Below are 23,602 nucleotides of genomic sequence, written 5' to 3'. Positions count from 1 at the left end.
CCTGAAGGACATTCTGAGTATTTATACAAGGAAAAAACAAGTTTGAAGTGCTTTCCTAAACTGAAGCAGGTTTTGGCAAGCTCTTGGAGAAGAAGGAAGATTATTGCAGAGTTGTGTGGCCCTGACTGAGAACTCTTGGCCACCCTGTCTACCCTTCTGAAATTTAGGAATGCATAGAAGGTTTGAGGTAGAGGAGCGAAGATCTATCGGAGGTATATAACTTTTACATTTCCTTTGCAGAAAAACAGGGCAATTTAGTGAATTGCTCTGAAAACAATACATGATGATTTGAGCGCATTCTTGTCTTTCACTGGAAGCCAATGGAGCTCTGCCAGAGTTCGAGAAGACGAACAGTGCCCAGGTACATTCAGACAGGCGGGGGATGCCACTTTGGACAAAATTATTGCAACCTGTACTAATAAACTTGAATCCTTCGAAATGTTGACCGTGGAAGTTTAGGGCAGCAGCGATGTCCATCTCTTCGGGCTCTTTACTAGACCCATTACCTCCAAAAGCCTGGAAACTGTTAGCAGATTGTGTGTTTCCATCACTCGTAAACATTTGAAATCACCTTTGGAAATGAGCCAAGTTACAAGCGCCTTGAAAAGAGCACTAATGACTCCTATTAAAAAGGATTAGTGGCCTTCGCTTATACTCGATAGAGTCTTTTGACTAGGAATTCTGGGGCGCCTAACAAAAAAGTATTACAATAGTCAAGTCAGCTCAGGATCATACACGGTTCTACAAATACCCTTGCAGATGGTGGTAAAATAGGTAAGCTTTTACTAAGAGTGCGGAGCAGGGCAAAAAAGGTCACATCAGCCTTGTTAACATGGGGCTCCAAGGATAAATTGTTGTCAGAGTAGAACCCTAAATTATGGACCGTGGATGACACTGCCAGGCTGACACTGTTCGACCAAGGATGGAAATTAGAAAGACGTCTGGCTTATCAGTCGAGCAGCAAAGAATCTCATGTTTTGTCTACATTAAACTTTAAGGAGTTGCTGCTCAGCCGATTCCCAAAATCTCTTAGGCAGTTGTGAAACAAGTCCAGTAGCTCTGACTGAGAGTTATCCAAAGAGAGGATCAGCTGTTTGTAATCTGCGGAGTTGACAAAGTTGATACACTAAGATCTAATAGGAGCTGCAAGCGGGCGCAGATATATATTGAAAGGAACTGATCTTAGTGCTGAGACCCGGGGCACTTCATGCTCTACTGATTTAAACATGGAGCGAAAAGGGGTGAGCGATGTAGCTTACATTCTATCTGTTAGATAAGTTTGGATCCAGTCAAGCACTCGCCCACCTACCCGATCTCCCATGATCCGGAAATGAGTATCTTGTGGTTAACTGTGTCAAAGGTGGCTGAGAGATCAAGTAGCACCAATGCTGCCATTTGACCCTGATCCACGACTCATCCAAAGCCAGAACTAATGCGGATTTGGTGCCATGAGTGGCCTGAAGGCAGATTGTACTTCCTCTAAGAGGGCGAGGACGTCCAGATATGCCGATAAGTTCTTGCTGACATATCGTTCAAGAATTTTAACTGGGAAAGGCAGCTGAGATATAGGCCTGTAGTTGCTAAGGTCAGACAGGTCCACTGAGGTTTTTTTTAATAGGAGTTATTAGTGCTCTTTTCAAGGCACTTGTAACTTGGCTCATTTCCAAAGGTGATTTCAAATGTTTACGAGTGATGGAAACACACAATCTGCTAACAGTTTCCAGGCTTTTGGAGGTAATGGGTCTAGTAAAGAGCCCGAAGAGATGGACATCGCTGCTGCCCTAAACTTCCTCGGTCAACATTTCGAAGGATTCAAGTTTATTAGTACAGGTTGCAATAATTTTGTCCAAAGTGGCATCCCCCGCCTGTGAAAAGAACAAAGGGGATCTGGGAAGATTTATATGGAAAATAATGTTCTGGAGCTTATTGTCAAGAAAAATCGATAAAGTGTCACATAAAGTCTGAGAAGGCCTAATGGCCTGCTTAGTGCACTCTGGGTCAGATAACTCACTAGCAATATCAAATATCTTTTTCGTGCTATTTGAAGCTCCTAGAATGGCTTGGGCATGGTATTCCTCTTAAGCTTTGCACACATATTTTCATAGCTGTTTAAGGCAGACTTTAATTGTTGTTTATACTCAACTAAATAAGACATGTGCCATTTTCTCTTACGCTTTTTACAAGCCAATTTAGCCTGTTTTAAAGTCTAGGTATGCCAAGGCGCAGAAGGTCTTAAGCAGGCTTTGACCCCTTTAAGAGATGTTGCTTTATCTAGAGCCTCTGTAATCCTCCATTGTAAAGCATTGTAGTTGTCTTCGACCTCACACTATACTACCAAAGCCTGCTCCCAGATTAAAGGTATTCGTTTCCACTATGTGGGCCAGTTTGGCCCATGCTCTACGAGGAACTGGCTTTGTAGACCCCCAGCCTGGAGTTAAATACTTTGGACACTTGATATAGAAGGCCACCCTTCTGGTCTGACTAACTCAGAGGAGTAACCCCCCCCCACGGAGATAAGATCTCCCTATGCAAAACTAAGGTCCAGTGTATGCCTTTCCTGATGGGTGGGCCCAGGCACAAGTTGCTGTACTCCAGCACTTCACAGGAACCCTGTCGGTCCTTCGAGTATTGCACTGTCTCATCCGCCCAAATATTAAAATCAAAAGAATAAAAAAGTTGGGAGTGTGAGAGGCCCAAATTTGAGTCATAAACAGAGGAGAATTGCACAAAAAAATGGCATAGCCTGGAGGACAGGAGCACAGTATTCCAGAAAGAGAGCTGCCCTTCCGCTCCCTCAAGGAGAAACCTAGGATCTGAACTCCCTCAAAGTTATCTAGATGCATAATAACGAAGTCAAAGCAGTCCTTTAGGCTTATGGCTACTCCCCCTCCTCCTCTCCTGCCCTCTCTAAAGACGATGTAAGCCCTCGCAGCTCATGGGGGGGGGGGGGGTGATATGCCAAAATGAGTATTCGTATACTCCGGAGTGACACCCCTGTGTAAGTGTCTGCGCACGTGTTAGGATGGATGTGTGCGTGCAAGCAAGTTGTGACAATCAGCCTTAGGTCGCCGCCTTCCCAGCAGCACCAGCAGCAGAATCCTGTGAATGGAACACCTGTGACTGGCCCTCCATTGTGATGTCACGAGGTAAGCGCTGGCACCAGCAGCAGAATCCTGTGAATGGAACCCCTGTGATGTGCAAGGCCCTCCAATGTGATGTCACGAGTTCCGCACTAGCACCTGCAGCAGAATCCTGTGAATGGAACACCTCTGACAGGCCAGGCCCTCCATTGTGATGTCAAGAGGTCCGCGCTAGCACCAGCAGCAGAATCCTGTGAATGAAACACCTATGACAGGCCGGGCCCTCCAATGTGATGTCACTTGGTCGGAGCTAAGTGCAGAGGGAAGGCCGCCGCTGCAGCAGAGACAAGCAGAGGCCACTGATGGGGAAGAATGTCGCGTAGGATGAGATCTTGAGGTTCATCGCAGGATTATTTTTGTGACTGAATAGGTTTTTGCTTTTTTTCAGGAAATGTATTTAAAACCGTGTCTCGCCTGCTCCCTCCCCCTTACACTGAAAGACACAATCGCCCATAAACCAGTGATGTATGATGACACGTTGAAAAGTCTCTATTGTGACGTGTCCTTGGTATAAAATGCTGGTAACCAGGCAGCCGCAGCATTGCACTCATGAGCACCGGACAGGGAGGACCACTGCTGGCAGCTGGAGCTGAGGCCCGCAAGAGGCGGAAGCAGCAGGGGCCTATCAGGCTCCAAAAAAGAAGTGGGTGGGGATGGGTCTAAAGGGACAAGGTGAGTCTTATAAACCAAACGAAAACTGAACTGAAAACCGAACTTGAAACCAAACTGAAACCAAACTTGAAACCAAACTGAAACCAAACTTGAAACCAAACTGAAACCAAACTTGAAACTGACTTGAAACGGACTTGAAACTGGCTTGAAACTCCATTTCCCCTCTCTTCCGATCAACTTCCGTTTCGTTCCCTTCGCTTCCATCTCTTCTCTTCCCTCCCCATCTTCTCACCTACCCTTCCCTTCTCACCTCTCCCTCCTCCTCATCTTCCACCCCTACTCCCTTCCCTGCTCTCCCTACCCTCCCATTCTCTTCCCTCTCCCTTCTTCACCTCACCCTTTACTCACTTCTCTTCTCCTCTCCCTTCTTCCCCTCACCCTTCCCTTACCCTCACACTTCCCCTTTCCTCTCTTCCCTCTCTACCCCGACCATGCACCCTCACCCTCCTCGTTCCCCTCTCCCTCAACCCTCCACCTTCTCCCTTCCCTTCCCCTTCTCACCCTTCTCACCCTTCTCCTCTTACTCTCCCTTCCCTTCACCCTCAACCTTTCCATTTCCCTTCCCCTCTCCCTATCTCTTCCCTTCACCTCCCAATTCCCCCTCCCTTCCCCTCTGCCTCTCCCTCACCCTCCCATTCCCTCACCCTCTCCCTTCCCCTTTCCCTCACCCTCCCTTTCCCCTTCCCCTCACCCTCTCCCTTCCCCTCCCCTCTCCATCAACCTTCCCCTCAATCTTCCCTCTCTTCCCCTTGCCTCTGAGGAAATATGAATTTTATGATCAGTTATGTCCCCTATCTTAGACCCCAACGGCTCCATGTACATGCTACAAGTACATGTATGTTCCCTCCAGTTCCAGTTATGAAGACGCAAATACATGTGCGTCCACCGTCAACATGTCCTCTTTCAGATCCGCCATGACTGAGTCGGATATTCCGTTCCTAAGTATGAAAGGCCACCGACTTTATGTGGTTCACTTTCCACGTTTTACAGTTCAGGCGAGTAGGCCCTGAATTCTGCCATCAAGCCTTTTCCTGCTTTCTGCCTCTGAAAGCTCCAGTCCGAGCCCGCATCTGTATCCATGAACTTTGTCCTACTCCCTGCGCGGCTAACGGTGCCTGATCCAGCCCGTTGCCTGCCAAAAACTGTATTTCACCTTCAAGATTATCTGCTCCGCTCCTCATCCGATGCATTCCTGTCTAGTAGTTTAGGTAAACATTCTTCCAGCTACCGAGCAAAGGGCCAGGCCTCACTGTCCTGATGCAAGTAATTCATAGCCCCTGTTACCATGGAAGATTCCTGCCCCCTCGCATCTCATGTAGACACTTAGACGCTTGTACACGCACTAACAGTCAGTATAGAATAGATTCCGCCCGAGAGACTTTTCCTTTTGGATAATACAGTTCTTTAAACATAAGATATTAGATATGATTTGGGATTAGGTTGACATGACCCCTCAGACTTCTGTCTCCACATATAGAGCTAAATGTCAAGTCCCCTTCACCCTCTAGTTGCACGTCAATCACACGTCATGCGGCTACGCGCGCATCTCTGCCAAATATTTCTGCTGACATTGCAGGATTCTCTTATGGATCCACCCACTTGTGACATCATGTTTAATGACGTTTCTAGTTACGCCTATGTTTACGCCTATTTTCATTACGTATGTGTAGTATTATCTGTATTATCAGCTGTTACGCCTCTTGCATCTGTCTTAATGTAATGCTTTTCATATAAATACCTTTACTTGTCAATAATGTATTGCCTTCCCTTCCTGAACCCTCGTGGTGATGGAATTTGAAGCCTATGGTTCGAACTGTAATTCCTTTGTAGAGGAATAAAGCCTTTCAGAACCTCTAATACCACGGATTCTGCCTCTTATTTTTACTGAGTTATTCTTACTAGACTTTACCGCATAAAAAATAGTACCGGTAATTAAATATTTACCACAGAAATTGGCGCCCGAACAGGGACACTTTCTCATCTCACGCGCCGGAGGTGCGTTGCAGGCCCGGTCTCCTGCCACAGCTGAACAGACAAAAACGCGTACCTGCAGGATTTCCTGTATCTCCCTCCGGCCAAGCGGGGGCGACTGAGGCTGCGATCAACACCCAGACGAGGCGGTGAGAAGTGCGAAGTATCCCGACCAGAGCCTAGCTGAGAGAGCAAGATCCGAGGTATACAGAGGCCCACCAGGTTCTGAAGTTCCGAGTCCAGCCGAGTCGAGTCCAGTCCGGTCCAGTTCAGTTCAGTTCAGAGGCCTTCCGTTCCGTGCTACCCGGTGAGTACCGTTGCCGGGGAGGCATTCAGACGTGCACATAGGTTGTGCCGGTCAAGACGGGTTTGGGTACACAAATCCGGTCTGCACTGTTTCAGCAGTGTATCTGTACTGTTTAGCAATATATCTAGTATGTCTTGCATATAATTCAGTATTATTTAGTGTTAGTATTATGTCAGTAACTAGTTTCCTATTAGTTATCATCGTTCGTTAAACTGTTAAATGTTAAATTGTTTAATACGTTCTACATATTGTGGTGTGAATGATTGTTCATTATTGTGTTTATTGTATTAAGTGTGTTCAAGATTAAGTAATAAGGTCTAAAAATGCCGCTCTTTTCAAAATTAAGACAGATCAAAACCAGAAAAGGGGTACTCGAAGAAGCTGTTCCCATTCCACCTAGGGACACTCCAGGGTACTTTATGTATCATAAACATGGCCTAGATGCCGTATTATTTCTTGATTTATGGGTGGACTACACCAAAGATTTACTAGAAAGTCAGAGATGGCCCGCAGCTGGGACCTGGGATGCAGATTGCATCATGAGAGTAGAAGAAGTATTATGGAAAAAGAAAACCAGACAGTCACAGAAAGATGCCATTGAATTATGGCGTAAAGAATCATATAGACGTACAGAAAAAGCGCTCAGACAGGAAGAGAAAAGTAGGGAGAATTCAAATAAAGCCCGAGAAAATATATTAATTGAGGAAGGTACCCGAGTAAAAACAGAACAAGTAGATAGACAACGAAACACTCTTATGAATGGTATGTATCCTCTTCTGGCCGAAGGGTTACCTCAGGCCACCCCGGAAATACCAAAAGGCTTGACACCTCCATTACTCCCGATAAAAGCACATCCCAAAACAGCAAAAGACGTTTTCCTCTCTTCCTATTTAGACGATGTAGCTCCTGAATATGCTAATGCTCCGCCACACACACCGCCCACCGATGGTGCTCAACGCCAAGATCATCCGTCTGTATCCCCGCAACAACAAACTCCTATGCACATTCCCACAGGTCCATCTGTTTCTACCGCTTTTCCTACATCTACAGTTCCTATCTTACATCCAACAAATCCTTTCGTGCCTAGCACCTCAGACGGTGCGACAGGAGGTACGACAGAAATTTTTGCCACGCCACCCCGAGGAAATAAATTATCCCTTAGAGATTTAGCATACGAACGTACACCCCAACTAGCAACTTCCGACATGTTTAAAGAGCATCTAGTGGATTGTAGATATGATCCTGTGCCCGGTAGACGGGACGGTATGCTGCTGTCATCACTACGTATACGACGAGCTTCAAGGTATTTAGCGACGCTACCAGGAATGGTGGCACATTTAGATAATATATACCACTTTGTCCAATCAGGGCGAGGCCCTGAGAGTATTGACGAAGCCATGGAATACCAGAAAGTGGATGTACAGAGACAACTGTTACGCTTCTTCATAAACTGTGTGATCAGAAACCAAGACAGGCCTGAGGTAGAGCAGAAGGAAATACAAGTACTTACCAAATGGGGTCAGAATATATCAGAAGGGAAACACGATAAACAGACATGTATAGTAGTTATGTGCCGAAAGATCCGCAAAGAAGTAGAACGAATACATAAAGAAAGATTAGAGACAGACCAACATGAATCAGAGGGAGAGGAGGACGAAGAATCAGAAATGCACACAGGACACTTAGAGACAATGGCTTATGTAGGTAAAGGAAGATCTTTTAATAATACCAGATGGTTTAATGGTCCGATACATCCGATACGTCCAGAATGTAACAGAAATTTTCAAGCCCCTATGTTAAATACAAGATCTCCTGAACACCTATTCCAAGCTGCTGATAAACTACTCCGAGACCGAAGGGGGTACCATATGCTCGATTCCATGGATGAACAAGAATTAGCCAGGTCAGCAGTACAATGGGCTGACAGTCCCGGCAAATACAGTGATGATGCACTAGCACACACGTTTCTGAACCTTGCCCCAGACGAACAACGTTTAGCTGGTATATACATGATTCAACACCTCCTTATATTATATAAAAGCCAACACTCCGATCCTGGACCCCTACCTGACATATTGACAGAATTACTCACGAATAAATGGAGAGGTTCAGGTACTGATTTAATTAAAGAAATTCTAGAATTTCGAAACCAGTATATAGTTTTCGTATGCCCAGAACATGTTCCAGTTCCCACTATGGGAAGAAAGATGAATCATATAGATAGACAGAATCCCTTACGCGAAGTACACCCAATAAGAGGTGAAGACAATAATTTTACACGCGTGTTTGTGTACACGCCTATAACTAAAATTGAATTATTAGAAATGAAGAAAGTAGTACCCAGCCATGACAAGGATCCAGCAGGTTTCCACCGTGAGATAAAAGACATGTTACTCATGGGAGAGTATACCTACCCCGACATTATGAAAATATTGAAAGTATTAATGCCTGCCGGTGTTTACGAGAAACTCAAAGAAAAGGAATGGGAGGTGGGAGACCAAAAGATAGATTGGACAGCATTAGAAAACGAAGAAAAGGCCCGAGCTGCAGGATCAGGGCTTGGGGAAAAGACTACAGCACTACCAGGATTACTAGTGCAGGTACTGCCACGTTTATTAACTACGAAAAAGGAGGACTGGGGTGCAATCTCAGCCTGTAAGCAAAAGCAAGATGAAGACACTAGTGATTTCTATTCCCGATTTGAAAAATGTTTTGGTATTAATAGTGGCATAAAAGCAAGTAGCGAGTCATATCCACATCTGTTTGTGACAAAATTAGTTGAAAATTCCCTACCACAAGTTAAGAATAGAGTATTGAAATTTGAGAGTACCTGGCAAGGTAACACCCCGTCACAGATGTTACAGATGTTACAATATCACCACAATAGAATTAGAGAAGAACAAGAACATGAACAAAGACGTATGAAAGACACGAAAATGAAAATGCTTGTGGCTCAGTCAGTTCCAGCTGATGGTCATAAAAAGGGTGATTCCGCAGGTCCGACGAAAGGGACATGCAACTATTGTAAACAACAAGGTCATTATATACACGATTGTCCAGTTCTGAAACATAATATCGCCACGGGTAGAACCCAGGAAAGACCACGTCCACCTAGACAGGATCAGAATCAACAACAAATCCCTCAGCATGCACAATCTAGGCCAGCTCCGCAACAGACCGTAGCAACACCACAAGCGCAGCCTATTGCTGCAACACAAGCAACGACACAGCAGATGTACCAGTATGCACAAACTGATTATCCCGATTATCAGCGATACACATGAAATAGCCTAGAGAGGGAAGTTGGCTTACCCCTTATCGAGGTTCCTGTAGATCAAGAGGGACCTTATGTACATAGTGAACTATTAGGGGAAGACAGAAAGTTTTTACTTGATACAGGGGCAAGCAGAACAACTATACGACGCAGTGAAGTTCCAGGGGCACCCCTCTCAGGCTCACAGAATATTTCCCTTGGATTCTCAGGAAAGCCTATCATTAATGAAGTATCGCAACCCCTACCACTTACGGTTGGTCCATTGACACGAACTACAGATTTATTGCTTACTAAATCATGTCCAGAAAACTTGTTAGGTATAAAAACATTGAAAGCTCTAGGAGCTATAATATGTTGTTCTCCGGAAGGAGTACGATTATTTCTACGTGACTTCAAAGGTCACTACGTGTCCAGAGACATGGATCACCGGCTGCAGAATTTACCTACACATTTATGGGCACAAGGCCCCACTGATGTTGGTTGCATGAACATTACACCATATCGAGTTACACTAAAAACAGGAGTGGTATTACCACGAATGCGACAATACAAGTTACCACCTGATGCTGTTGTGGCTTTACTGCAAATCATTGACGAGCTCATTGCACAAGGAATGGTTGTGGAAACCGACTCCAATATATGTAATTCCCCGATAATTCCGATTCTTAAAAGAACGGATCCAAAAACACCACCAGTATATCGATTAGTTATTGATCTGCGCGAATTAAATAAATGTATTGTACCACAATACCCTGTGGTCCCAGATATCTCTTCATTATTAACAGCTATTGATTCAGAAGCAACGTTCTTTACTGTAATTGATCTCAAGAATGCTTTCTTTAGCGTCCCAATAGATCCGGAAAGTCAATATTTGTTCGGTTTCAGTTTAAATGGACGAAGTTTTAAATTCACACGCGCACCTCAAGGATTCACAGAAAGCCCCAGCATCTATAGCCAAGCACTGAAACGAGAACTTGACAGTATCCACATGCCAGTTAACACTGCCTTGCTTCAATATGTCGATGATCTGCTGATCACCGCCCGAAGCGAACCTGAATGTGAAAAAGCGTCACTGACGGTTTTACAATTTCTGGCTGACAAGGGGCACAAGGTGTCCCCTTCTAAGCTGCAATTCTGTGTCCAGCAAGTTGTTTACCTTGGGCACTTGCTGTCCAAGGAGGGAAGACAGCTTACACCCGATCGCATCCAGTTAATTGCTAACATGCCACCACCCAAAACACAAAAGGAGGTGCGGGCTTTTATAGGCCTCACTTCATACTGTAGGCAGTGGATCCCTCAATATGCATTTCTAGCAAAACCACTCATTCAGTTGACAACACAGGAGGCAGCCACATCGACTGTCCTCCCTTGGACTCAAGAACATACACATGCCTTTGAAAGCTTAAAGAAAACTTTATGCCAAGCACCTGTTTTGGCAACACCATGTTACAGTAAGCCTTTTACACTCTTTGTTACAGAACGCGAAGGTACTGCCTTGTCAGTACTCACTCAGGAACAAGCAGGATCACACAAACCATGTGCTTATTTTTCCAGTACATTGGATCCCGTCGCTCAGGCTCTTCCTGCGTGCCTGAAATCAGTGGCAGCAACAGCTTTAGCAATCAGACAAAGCGATGCCATAGTGTTAGGACATCAATTAACAGTACAAGTACCACACGCAGTAGAGGTTCTCTTGAACCGCACACAAACACAACACTTGACTATAGCAAGACTCACCGGTTATGAATTAACATTGTTTCAGCCACACATAGAAATCAGACGTTGTAATACATTAAATCCTGCCACACTTTTGCCAGTAAACGGAAAAGATCCATTAGCACATGATTGTATTGAAGTCATTACTATCACGACGAAACCCAGACAAGACTTGACAGACATCCCCTTATCAGATCCGGACCTAACATTGTATGTAGATGGTTCATGTATGAGAACAAGTACAGGAGAGTTAGTGGCCGCTTACGCAGTCACAACAGACACTGAAGTCATTGAAACGAATTGTATTAACACTTTGTCAGCTCAAGCAGCAGAGCTCATCGCTCTGACACAAGCCTGTATTCAAGCAAAAAATAAGAAAGTCAACATATACACAGATTCACGTTATGCATTCGGAGTCGTCCATGACTTCGGCGTACTATGGCGAGAGAGAGGTTATTTAACTTCTCACGGTGCCCACATCCAACACGGACCCCTCATTCAAGCTCTATTAGACGCAATTCATCTACCTACTGCAATATCGATTATGAAATGCAAAGCTCATACAAAGGTTACCGACATCATTTCTCAGGGTAACGACCTAGCTGACAGAACAGCTAAACAGACTGCTCAGAATCAGACTCATACAACTGACACGACAAAGACAATAGTTCCGACACCAACACATTGCATGACAGTTAAGGATCCCGCCCTTGATGTAATTGACATACAGACACATGCTACATCAGAAGAAATAAAGAAATGGACTGAATTAGGAGGGATCCAAATGGATCACGGATGGATGACGAAGGAAAAATCTATATGGTTTCTTCCCGACTCCATGGTTCAAGTCATCATTAACACAATACATAGTCCAGCGCACCTAGGAGAAAAAGCTATGCTAGACAGTATTCAACACATTTGGTTCAACAAACACTTGCGAGCAGCAGCCAAACAGAAAGTACGTACCTGTATGATATGTTGTGAGTTTAATCCAGGTAAAAGCATTCCCGTAGAGCAGGGTGGATTCCAACCTCCCGATCACGCTTTTGAAGTCCTCCAGATGGATTATATCCAGATGGAACGATGTCGAGGATTCAAATATGTTCTTGTAGTTGTTTGTGCTCTTTCCCGTTGGACAGAAGCCTACCCGGTTTCAGATTACACTGCCCCGACTACTGCCAAACAGCTAGTTCGAGAATTCTTCCCACGGTATGGTTTGCCACGTGTTGTATACTCAGATAACGGCCAGCCTTTCTCATCCGAACTAATGAAACACGTTTCACTTCTGTTAGGTTACCAATGGAAATTCCACTGTGTCCGACATCCCGAGGCAGCAGGTCTCGTGGAACGTCATAATCAAACTCTGAAAATTAGATTGTCCAAAATATGTAGAGAAAAAGGTGTCGATTGGATAGTAGCCTTACCAGTTGCGCTCTTTTACATGAGAATGGTAGCACATTCTCGAACAGGGCTATCCCCTTATGAGGTGATCTTCGGTAGACCACCAAATATGTGGGGGACGCCTATACCTCGTAAAATCACTGATGTTGACTGTAATATGCTGACAGATTACCTGGCTTCCTTGATGTCTGCACTACAATCTTGTCGTTCACAGGTAGCTGCAGCTTTCCCCGATAACATTGAGGTGAAGCCCCATGACGTGGTTCCAGGTGACCTGGTTCTTGTGAGGAATTTTGACCGGAAGACCCAGCTGGAGCCCAGGTGGAAGTCGCCCAAACTCGTACTGCTGACTACAAGGACAGCCGTGAAGATTGAGGGACGTAAAGGGTGGTTGCACTCGAGCCATATCAAGAAATTTTATGGACTACCGTCCGATGTGAACACTCAGCCCTGTATTCCCTCACAGACAGACTCAAAGCTCCCCTTGGTTGAAAGGTCGGAGAACGAACTCTATAAACTGAAACTCAGGTCTAGCAAGTCAGACAATTTGATTGTTTAAGTCCTCTCCAAGGTGAATCGGTTGAATTTGTCTCTGACATGTATCCTCTAGACCGAAATAGAGAGAGAAATAGACAGATACAGCTTAAAAAACATGCGTACTGTAAATCGCTTCATAGTCACTGCATAATGACATTATTAATTTTGTTTTTTCTAAGTTTTCTGATCATCATTTCTAGTGTATTGCTACATATGTATTACCCTATTTCTAAGCGTGCTTACAATGTTACTGCTGAACATTCTTTTAGCGAACTACCTCCGCATGAGTTGTCTTATAGATTTGCTCTGCGCAACAACACTTTTATTAGTATGTTACATCATTCCCATCAGACCAGCAATGCTACCAATTGTTGGATATGTGGCCGACTCCCTCCCTATCAGAACTATAAGGGAGTTTTGCCTCTCTTTCCGTATCCGTTCACACACAATGGCTCCTGTGGAGCATGGTTTAGTTTGATTAATTCCCTAGATTCAAATTCCGTAGTTTATCAAGACAACTGGGTATGGGGAAACCTGAACCTAGTTTTGCTTAAAGTCTGCTACCCTAACAAGGAGGGACTTCCCAAAAGAACAGGAACTGATCTAGAAAATGAAGTATATGGATTAGGTAACTTTACACTTAACCTCATGATTCTGAATGTTGAATCCGAAGCTACACCAATCTTGCCTGCTATGTCAGTATTTCCAGTTAAAGGTGAATTATGTGTAAGAAAGAATGGTTCCATACACCTGGGCCATAGTAAATGTACCACTGTGATAAAATTCAGTGATCAAGGCAAGTCTACATTCAGAGCATCTCGTCATTCCTACTTCATATGTGGCCAGACTGCATATATACGTTTACCTCTAGATTGGGATGGTACCTGTTACATAGCATTCCTTCTGCCACCTGTTTTCCTAGCCCCTCCTGACTATCACAGAAATACCCATTTAGTACACAATAGACAGCAGAGAGATCTCCCGATTGTCGATTACACTGAAACGGCATGGGAGCAATACACAGATTTCAATAAAGGTTTCTTTCCCTATATAGGTACAGTCACTAATAGTAAACTGATACGTAGATTAACTAGAACCCTTGAAGCAGTAGTGAATGAGACTACTTCCGCCCTAGGCAATTTAACAGAGGAGCAGTCTGCGATGCGGATTGTTGTGCTTCAAAATCGTCTTGTCCTTGACGTCATTCTGGCCGATAGGGGCGGAGCTTGTAGGGTCATCGGATCAAGTTGCTGTGTTTTCATACCAGAAAACTCGCCGTCAGTATATAAAGCCATAACTCGCCTTCATAAGATTGTAAGCCAGATACACCAGAGTCCAGGCACCTGGACTTGGTCCGGTTGGTTCTGGAGCGTGTTGTCAGCCTGGGGATGGAGGATCCTATCCTTCCTAGGTATTGGCTTTCTCATACTATTCAGTTGCTGCTTATGTCTACAATGTGGGCCAGCGATTTGTGGTCTGTGTGCCACTTCGTGTATCCCGCATCCAAGTTTTCGTTCAAGATCCCGGAAGAAGAAAGAAGAACAAATGATGCTATATGAACAGATCGATGGATTGATGAAGATCGATATCTCCTGAGGGTCCGTAGGGGACAAGGAGGGAATGAGGAAATATGAATTTTATGATCAGTTATGTCCCCTATCTTAGACCCCAACGGCTCCATGTACATGCTACAAGTACATGTATGTTCCCTCCAGTTCCAGTTATGCAGACGCAAATACATGTGCGTCCACCGTCAACATGTCCTCTTTCAGATCCGCCATGACTGAGTCGGATATTCCGTTCCTAAGTATGAAAGGCCACCGACTTTATGTGGTTCACTTTCCACGTTTTACAGTTCAGGCGAGTAGGCCCTGAATTCTGCCATCAAGCCTTTTCCTGCTTTCTGCCTCTGAAAGCTCCAGTCCGAGCCCGCATCTGTATCCATGAACTTTGTCCTACTCCCTGCGCGGCTAACGGTGCCTGATCCAGCCCGTTGCCTGCCAAAAACTGTATTTCACCTTCAAGATTATCTGCTCCGCTCCTCATCCGATGCATTCCTGTCTAGTAGTTTAGGTAAACATTCTTCCAGCTACCGAGCAAAGGGCCAGGCCTCACTGTCCTGATGCAAGTAATTCATAGCCCCTGTTACCATGGAAGATTCCTGCCCCCTCGCATCTCATGTAGACACTTAGACGCTTGTACACGCACTAACAGTCAGTATAGAATAGATTCCGCCCGAGAGACTTTTCCTTTTGGATAATACAGTTCTTTAAACATAAGATATTAGATATGATTTGGGATTAGGTTGACATGACCCCTCAAACTTCTGTCTCCACATATAGAGCTAAATGTCAAGTCCCCTTCACCCTCTAGTTGCACGTCAATCACACGTCATGCGGCTACGCGCGCATCTCTGCCAAATATTTCTGCTGACATTGCAGGATTCTCTTATGGATCCACCCACTTGTGACATCATGTTTAATGACGTTTCTAGTTACGCCTATGTTTACGCCTATTTTCATTACGTATGTGTAGTATTATCTGTATTATCAGCTGTTACGCCTCCTACATCTGTCTTAATGTAATGCTTTTCATATAAATACCTTTACTTGTCAATAATGTATTGCCTTCCCTTCCTGAACCCTCGTGGTGATGGAATTTGAAGCCTATGGTTCGAACTGTAATTCCTTTGTAGAGGAATAAAGCCTTTCAGAACCTCTAATACCACGGATTCTGCCTCTTATTTTTACTGAGTTATTCTTACTAGACTTTACCGCATAAAAAATAGTACCGGTAATTAAATATTTACCACACCTCTCTACCCTCACTCTCTACCCTCACCCTCACCCTCACCCTCCACCTTCCCTTCTCCCTCCATCTTCCCCTCTCCCTCTACCTTCCCTTCTTCCTTTCCCTCTCCCTTCCCTCCTCCATACCCCTCACCCTCTCCCTTCCCCTTAACCTCTCCCTTCCCCTCACCCACTCCCCTCCCTCCGCTCACCCTCACCCTCTCCCCTCACCCTCTCCCTTTTCCTTTCCCCTCGCCTGTTCTCCTCACCCTTCCCCTCTACCTCTCCTGTCCCCTTCCCCTCACCCTCTCCCTTCCTCTCTCCCTTTCCCTTCCTCTCACCCTTGCTCTCTCCCTTTCCCTCTCCCTCTCCCTCACCCTCTGCCTTTCCCTCCCCCTCTCCCCCTCTTCCTCTCCCTTTACCCCTCCCATTCCCTCACCCTCACCCTCTCACTTTCCCTCACCCCTCTCCTCCACCTCCACCTCTCCCTCCCCACTCCCTTCTCCTCTTACCCTCTCCCTCCCTTCCCTCTCCCTTTCCCCTCTCCCTTGCCCTTTCCCTCTCCCTTCCTCTGTCCCTTCCCCTCTCTTCGCCCATCCCCTCTTCCCCTCCCCTCCCACCCCCTCTTCCTCCCCCATACCCCTCTCCTCTCCCTTTCCCTCTCCCTTAGCCTCTCTTCACCCTTCCCCTTTCCCTCTCCCTTATCCTCCCCTTCTTCTCTCCCTCGCTCCTTTCCCCTCTACGTTGCCCTTCCCCTTTCCCGCACCCTCTCCCTGTTCCCCACTCCCACCTCTCCATTCTCCCTTCCCTCACTCTCTCCCTTCCTCTTTCCCTCTACCGTTCCTTCCCCTTCCCCTCTCTTCACCCTCACCCTCACCCATCCCCTAACCCACACCCTCACCCTTCCCCTCACTCACTCCCCTCCCTCCCCTCACCCTTTTCCTTCCCTTTCCCTCTCCCTTTCCCCTCTCCTCTTCTCCTCACCCTCACCCTTCCCCTCTACCTCTCCTGTCCCCTTACCCTCACCCTCTCCCTCCCTCTCTCCATTTTCCTTCCTCTCAACCTTGCTCTCTCCCTTTTCCTCTCCCTCACCCACTGCCTTTACCTCTCCCTCTCTTTCTCTTCCTCTCCCTTTACCCCTCCCTTTCCCTCACCCTCTCACTTTCCCTCACCCCTTTCCTCCACCCCACCCTCCCCACTCCCCTCTCCTCTTACCCTCCCCCTCCCCCTCACCCTTTTGTTTCCCTTTCTCTCTCCCTTCCCCTCTCTCTTGCCCTCTCCCTCCCTCCCTCTCCCTTTCTCTCTCCCTTCCTCTCTCCCTTCCCCGCTCTTCTCCATCCCCTCTTCCTCTCCCATCCCCTCTTCCTCTACCTTCTCCTCTACCTTCTCCTCTCTGTTCCCCTCTCCCTCGCTCCCTTCTCCTCTACCTTGTCCTTCCACTCCCCCTCACCCTCTCCCTCTTCCTTTCCCTTCACCTCACCCACACTCTCTCCCTTTCCCTCACCCTCTCCCTCTCCCTTTCCCTCACTCTCTTCCCTCCCCCTCTTCCCCTCTCCCTCACCCTCTCCTACTTTCCTCTCCCTTTCCCTATCCCCTCTCCCTCTCCCTCAACCCACCTTCCCCCTTCCACTTCCCTTCTCCCTTCCCTCTCCCCCTCTCTTTCCTCCACCCCACCCTCCCCCTCTCACTTTCCCTCACCTGTACCCTTTCCCCTCTCCACCTTTCCCACCCCCTCCCCCTTCCCCTCTTCATTCCCCTGCCCCTTTCCCCTCTGCCTTTCCCCTTCTCCTTCCCCTTCCCCCTCTACTTTTCCTTCTTCCTTCCCCTTCACTCCACCTCTCCCATCCCTCCCCATTTCCCCCTCTCTGTTTTCCCTCACCCTCTCCCTTTCCCCTTCCCCTTTCCCCTTTCCCTTTCCCTCTCCCTTCCCCTCTCCAATCCCCAATCCCCTCTACCTCTCCCTTCCCCTCACCCTCTCCCTTTCTCTATTGCTTCCCCTCCCTTCACCCTTCTCCTATTGCCCATCCCTTCCCCTCTCCCTTCCTTTCTCCCTTCCCCGCTCCCTCATCCTTTCCCTCCTCCTTTCCCTTCAACTCACCCACACTCTCTCCCTTTCCCTCACCCTCTCCCTCTCCTACTTCCCTCTCCCTTTCCCTATCCCCTCTCCCTCAACCCACCTTCCCCCTTCCACTTCCCTTCTCCCTTCCCCTCTCCCCCTCCCTTTCCCCCACCCCACCCTCACCCTCTCACTTTCCCTCACCCGTACCCTTTCCCCTCTCCACCTTTCCCACCTCCACCCCTTTCCCTCTTCATTCCCCTCCCCCTTTCCCCTCTGCCTTCCCCTTCCCCCTCTACTTTTCCCTCTTCCCTCCCTCTCACTCCACCTCTCCCTTCCCACCCCATCTCCCCCTCTCTGTTTTCCCTCACCCTCTCCCTTTCCCCTTTCCCTCTCCCATCCCATCTCCCTTCCCCTCTCCAATCCCCTCTACCTCTACCTCTCCCTACCCCTCACCCTCTCCCTTTCTCGCTTCCCCTCTCTTCACCCTTCTCCTATTGCCCATCCCTTCCCCTCTCCCTTCCTTTCTCCCTTCCCTGCTCCTTCATCCTTGCCCTCTTCCTCTCCCTCCTTCTCCCTTACCCCTCTCCAATTCCCTCTACTTCTCCCCATTCCCTCTCCCATTCCCTTCCCCTCACCCATCCCATCTCCCATCTCCCTTTCCCCTCTCCAATTCCCTCTACTTGTCCCTTCCCCTGCCACTCACCCTCTCCCTTCCTCTCTCGCTTCCCCTTCACCATTCCTCTATGCCTAACCCTCTTCCTTTACCGTCTCCTTCCCCTCTCCCGTCCACACCCTTTTCTTTCCCTTTCCCTTTCCCTCTCCCTTCCCCTCTCCCCTCTCCCTTCCCCTCTCCCTTCCCCTCTCCCTCTCTCCCTTCCCCTCTCTTCACTCTTCCCCTCCCTGTCCCATCCCCTCTCCCTTCTCCTCTCCCTTCCCCTCTCCCTCACACCCTTCCCCTTTACCTTCCCCTTCCCCTCACCCTTCCCCACACCCTCTGTCCCTTTCCCTCACCCTATCCCTTTCCCTCCCACTCCCTCCTCCTCTCTCCCTCCCCCTCTCCTACTTTCCTCTCCTTTTCCCCATCCCCTCTCCGTCAACCCACACTCTCCCTTCCACTTCCCTTCTACCCCTCTCTTTCCCCCTCCCTTTCCCTCACCCACTCCCTCTCCCTCACCGGCACCCTTTCCCCTCTCCACCTCTCCACCTCTCCCACCCCGTCCCCCTCTTCCTTCCCCCTCCCCCTTCCCCCTCTGCCTTTCCACTACCCCTTTCCCCTCTCCCTTCCCTCCCACTCTACCTCTCCCTCCCCTCCCCCCTCACCCTCTCCCTGACCCTCTCCCTTTCCCTCACTATCTTCCCTCTCCCTCGCCCTCTCCCTTTCCCTCTCCCCCCTCTCCCTTCCCCTCTCTCTCCCCTCTCGCTCCCCTCCCATGCCCTTTCTTTTTCCCTCTCCCTCTCCCTTCCCTTCCCATCTCCCTTTCCCTCTCTTCATCCTCATCCGACCCCTCACCCTCTCTCTTCCCCTCACCATTTTCTTTTCCTATCCTCTCTCCCCCTCTCCCTTCCGTCTCTCCCTTCCCCTCTCCCGTGCTCTCTCCCTTTCTCTCTCCCTTCCCCTCTATTCACCCTTCCCCTCTCCCTCTCCCTTCCCCTCTTCCTCTCCTTTCCCCTCTTGCTTCCTCGCTCCCTTTACCTTACCCTCACCCTCTCCCTCACCCTCACCCTCACTCTCTCCCTTTCCCTCACCCTCTCCCTTCCCCTTCCACTCTCCCTGATCCTCTTCCTCTCCCTTCCACGTCCATTTCCCCTTTTCCTCTCCCTTTCCCTCACCCTCACCCTCTCACTGCCTCACCCTCACCCTTTCTCCTATCCATCCCCCATTCCCTTCCCCTATCCATCTCCCTCTCCCTTCTATCCCCTTCCCCGTCCCCTCTCCCCTCTCCCTTCCCCTCTCCCTTTCCCTTTCCCTTTCCCTTTCCCTTTCCCATTCCCTCAACCTCACCCTTTCCCCACTCCTTCAACCTCTCTCCTTTCACCCCCTCCTCTCCCTTTCCCTTTCTTCTGCCCCCTCCCCTTACGGTCACCATCTTCTTCCCCTCTACCTTCCGCTCCCTCACCCTCTTCCTCTCCCTTCCCCTCTCCCCTCCCACTCCCTTTCCCTCACCCTCTCTTTCCCTCACCTCACACCTTCCCTCTCCATCCCCCATTCCCTTTCCCTCCCCCGCTCCCTGCCCCTCTCCATCCACCTGTTCCTCCCCACTTTGCCTCTCCCTCCAATTCCCCTTACCCTCTCCCTTCCCCTCCTCTTCCACCTCTCTCTCCCTACCTTTCACTCACCCTCTCACTTTCACTAACCCTTTCCCCTCTCCCTCCACCTCTCACCTTACCCTTACCTTTCCCCTCACCCTCTCACTTTCCCTCACCCTAACCCTTTCCCCTCTCCCTCCCTCTCCCTCCCCCTGCCCTCCTCTTTCCTTTCCTTTCCCATCTCCCTCCACCTCTCCCTCTCCCTCCACCTCTCCCCTTTCCCTTCACCCTCACCCTCTCCCTTCCCTTCACCCTCTCCCTTCCCCTCTCCCGTCCCCTTCCCCTCTCCCTTCCTCTCTTTTCACCCTGCCCCTCTCCCTTCCCCTCTTCCTCTCTTTTTCCCTCTCCATTACCCTCTCACGCCACCCACCCTCTCTGTTCCCCTCTCCCTTTCCCCATTCCCTCTCCCATTCCCTTCCCCTCACCCATCCCATCTCCCATCTCCCTTTCCCCTCTCCAATTCCCTCTACTTCTCCCTTCCCCTTCCACTCACCCTCTCCCTTCCTCTCTCGCTTCCCCTTCACCATTCCTCTATCCCTAACCCTCTTCCTTTACCGTCTCCTTCCCCTCTCCCGTCCACTCCCTTCTCTTCTTCCTCTCCCTTCGCCTTTCCCTCTCCCCCTCCCCTCTCCCTCCCTTTCATTCACCCACATTCCCTCACCTTTCCCCTCACCCTTCCCTTTACCCTCACCCCCATGCCTTGCCTGCACCATTTCCCTTTCCCTCTCCCTTCTCTTTCCCTCTCCATTCCCCCCTCTTCACCCTCATCATTCCCCTCACCCGCTCTCCCCCTCCCCTCACACATTTCTTTCCATTTCCCCTCTTTCCTCTCTCCCTGTCCCTTACCCTTCCCCTCTCATCACTCTTCCCCTCTCCCTTCCCCTCTCCCTCTCACTTTCCCACACCCTTCCCCTCTCCACCTCCCCCACCCCTCCCCCTCTTCTTTCCCCTTCCACTTCCCTTCTCCCTTTCCCTCTTCTTTCCTTTGTTCCTTCCGCTCTCCCTTACCCTTCCCCTCACCCTCACCCACCCACTTCCCCTCACCCTCTCCCTTCCCCTCACTCTCTCCCTTTTTCCTCACCCTCTCCCTCGTCCTCTCCATCTCCTCCTACCTTCCTATTTCCCTTTCCCTCTCCCTTTGATTTTCCCTCTCCTTTCCCATCTCCCTTCCCACTCACCCTCTCCCCATCCCTTCCCCTACCCCTCAACCAATCCCTCTTCCTTCCCCTTTCCCACACCCTCTCCTCCTCCCACACTCCTCTCTCTTTCCCCTCCCCCTCTCCCTTCCCTCACCCTCACCCTCTTCCTTCCCCTCACCCTCACTCTCTCCCTTTCCCTCACCCTCTCCTCTTCCAACCCCCTCCGTCTCTTCACCTCTCCCTTCCCCTCTCTTTCACCCTCTCCTGCTTCCTCTCCCTTCCCCTCACCCTTCCACTTCCCTTCTCTCCCTCCCTCTTCCTTTCCCACAACCTCTCACTTTCCCTCACCCTTTCCCCTCTTCACCTCTCCCACCCCCTCTGACTCTTCCTTCCCCTCCCCTTCTCCCTCTTGCTTTTCTCTTTCCCTCTCCCTTCCCCTCTTCCTTCCCATCTCACTCCACCGCTCCCTCCCCCCTCCCCATCTTCCTCCAACTCTCTGTTTCCCCTCCTCCTCTCCCCCTCTCCCATTCCCCTCTTCCTTCCCCTCACCCTCACACATTTTTTCCATTTGCCCCACCCTTTCCCCTCTCCCTGCCCCTCTCCCTTCCCCTCTCATCGCCATTCCCCTCTCCCTCTTGCTTTATCACACCCTTCCCCTCTCCACCTCCCCCACTCTCCCCCTCTTCCTTCCCCTCCCCTTTCCCCTCTCCCTTCCCTCTCACTCTACCTCTCGCTCCCCATCTCCCCCTCTCTGTTTACCCTCACCTCTCCCTTCCCCCTCCCCTCTCCCTTTCCCCTCCCCTCTCCCTTTCCCCTTTCCCTCTCCCTCTCCCTCTCCCTTCCCATCTCCCTTCCCCTCTCCAATCCCCTCTACCTCTCCCGTCCCCTTGCCCTCACCCTCTCCCTTTCTCTCTTACCTTCCCTCTCTTCATCCTCCTCCTATTGCCCCTCCCTTCCCCTCTCCCTTCCTTTCTCCCTTCCCCTCTCCTTTCTCCTCTCCCTCCCCCTTTTCTTTCCCTTTCCCTCTCCCTTTCCCCTCTCCCTTCCCCTCTCATCACCCTTCCCCTTCCTGTCCCTTTCCCTCTCCCTTCTCCTCTCCCTTCCCCTCTCCCTCGCACCCTTCCCCTCTATCTTCCCCTTCCCCTCACCCTCACACTTCCCCCACACCCTCTCTCCCTTTCCCCTCATTCTCTCCCTATCCCTCCCCCTCTCCCCTTCCCTCCCCCTTTCCCTTCCTTTCCCCTTCCCCTCTCGGTCTCCCTCACCCCACCCTCTCCCTTCGGCTTTCCCTCTCCCTTTCCCTCTCCCCCTCCATCTCCCTTTCCCTCTCCACCTCTGCCACCCCCTCTTCCTTCCCCTTCCCCTTCCCCCTCTGTCTTTCCCCTCTACCTTTCCCTCTCCTTCCATCTCACTCCAGCTCTCCCTCCCCCTCTCTGTTTCCCCTCCCCTTTCTCGTTCTCCTCCTCTCCCCTTCCCCTCACCCTCTCCCTTCCTCTCTCACTTCCCCTCTCTTCAGCCTTCTCCCATCCCCCTGCCTTCCCCTCTCACTTCCTTTCTCCCTTTCCTTCCCTGCTTCATCACCCTTTCCCTCTTTCTCCCCCTCCCTCTACCTTCCCCCACCCTCTCCCTCACCCTCTCCCTTTCCTTCACTATCTTCCCTTCTCCCTCGCCCTCTCCCTTCCCGTCTCCCCTCTCCCTTCCCCTCTCTCTCCCCTCTCACTCTCCCCATGCCCTTTATTTTTCCCTCTTCCTTCCCTTCCCCTTTTCTTTTCCCCTCTCTTCACTCTCATCCCTCCCCTCACCCTCTCTCTTCCCCTCACCATTTTCTTTTCCTTTCCTCTCCCCCTCTCCTTTCCATCTCTCCCATCCCCTCTCCCTTTTTCTCTCCCTTCCCCTCTCTTCACCCTTCCCCTCTCCCTTCCCCTCTTCCTCTCCCTTCTTCCTCTCCCTTCTCCTCTCGCTTCCTCACTCCTTTCACCTCACCCTCTCCCTCACCCTCACTCTCCCTCACCCTCTTCCTCTCCCTTCCACTTCCACTTCCCCTTTCCCTCTCCCTATCACTGCCTCACCCTCACCCTTTCTCCTATCCACCCCCCATTCCCTTCCCCTATCCATCTCCCTCTCCCTTCCTTCTCCTTCCCCTCTCCCTTCCCCTCTCCCTTTCCCTCTCCCTCAACCTCACCCTTTCCCCACTCCCTCAACCTCTCTCCTTTCCCTCCCTCCTCTCCCTTTCCCTTTCGTCTCCCCCTCTCCCCTTACCGTCACCATCTTCTTCCCCTCTACCTTCCGT

At 49.5% G+C, this 23,602-nt stretch overlaps 1 pseudogene; it reads right to left on the bottom strand.

Annotated features, from left to right (window-relative positions):
• Nucleotides 1-970: 970 nt before the first annotated feature.
• Nucleotides 971-20,507, bottom strand: LOC146768978 (uncharacterized; annotated as a pseudogene).
• Between the last annotated feature and the right edge of the window lie 3,095 nt (nucleotides 20,508-23,602).

The sequence above is a fragment of the Triturus cristatus genome, unplaced genomic scaffold (assembly GCF_964204655.1).
Source record: "Triturus cristatus unplaced genomic scaffold, aTriCri1.1 SCAFFOLD_542, whole genome shotgun sequence".
NCBI classification, from domain to species: Eukaryota; Metazoa; Chordata; class Amphibia; order Caudata; family Salamandridae; genus Triturus; species Triturus cristatus.
Note: the sequence above shows the minus strand (reverse complement) of the source record. Positions and strands in the feature narration are given on the sequence as shown.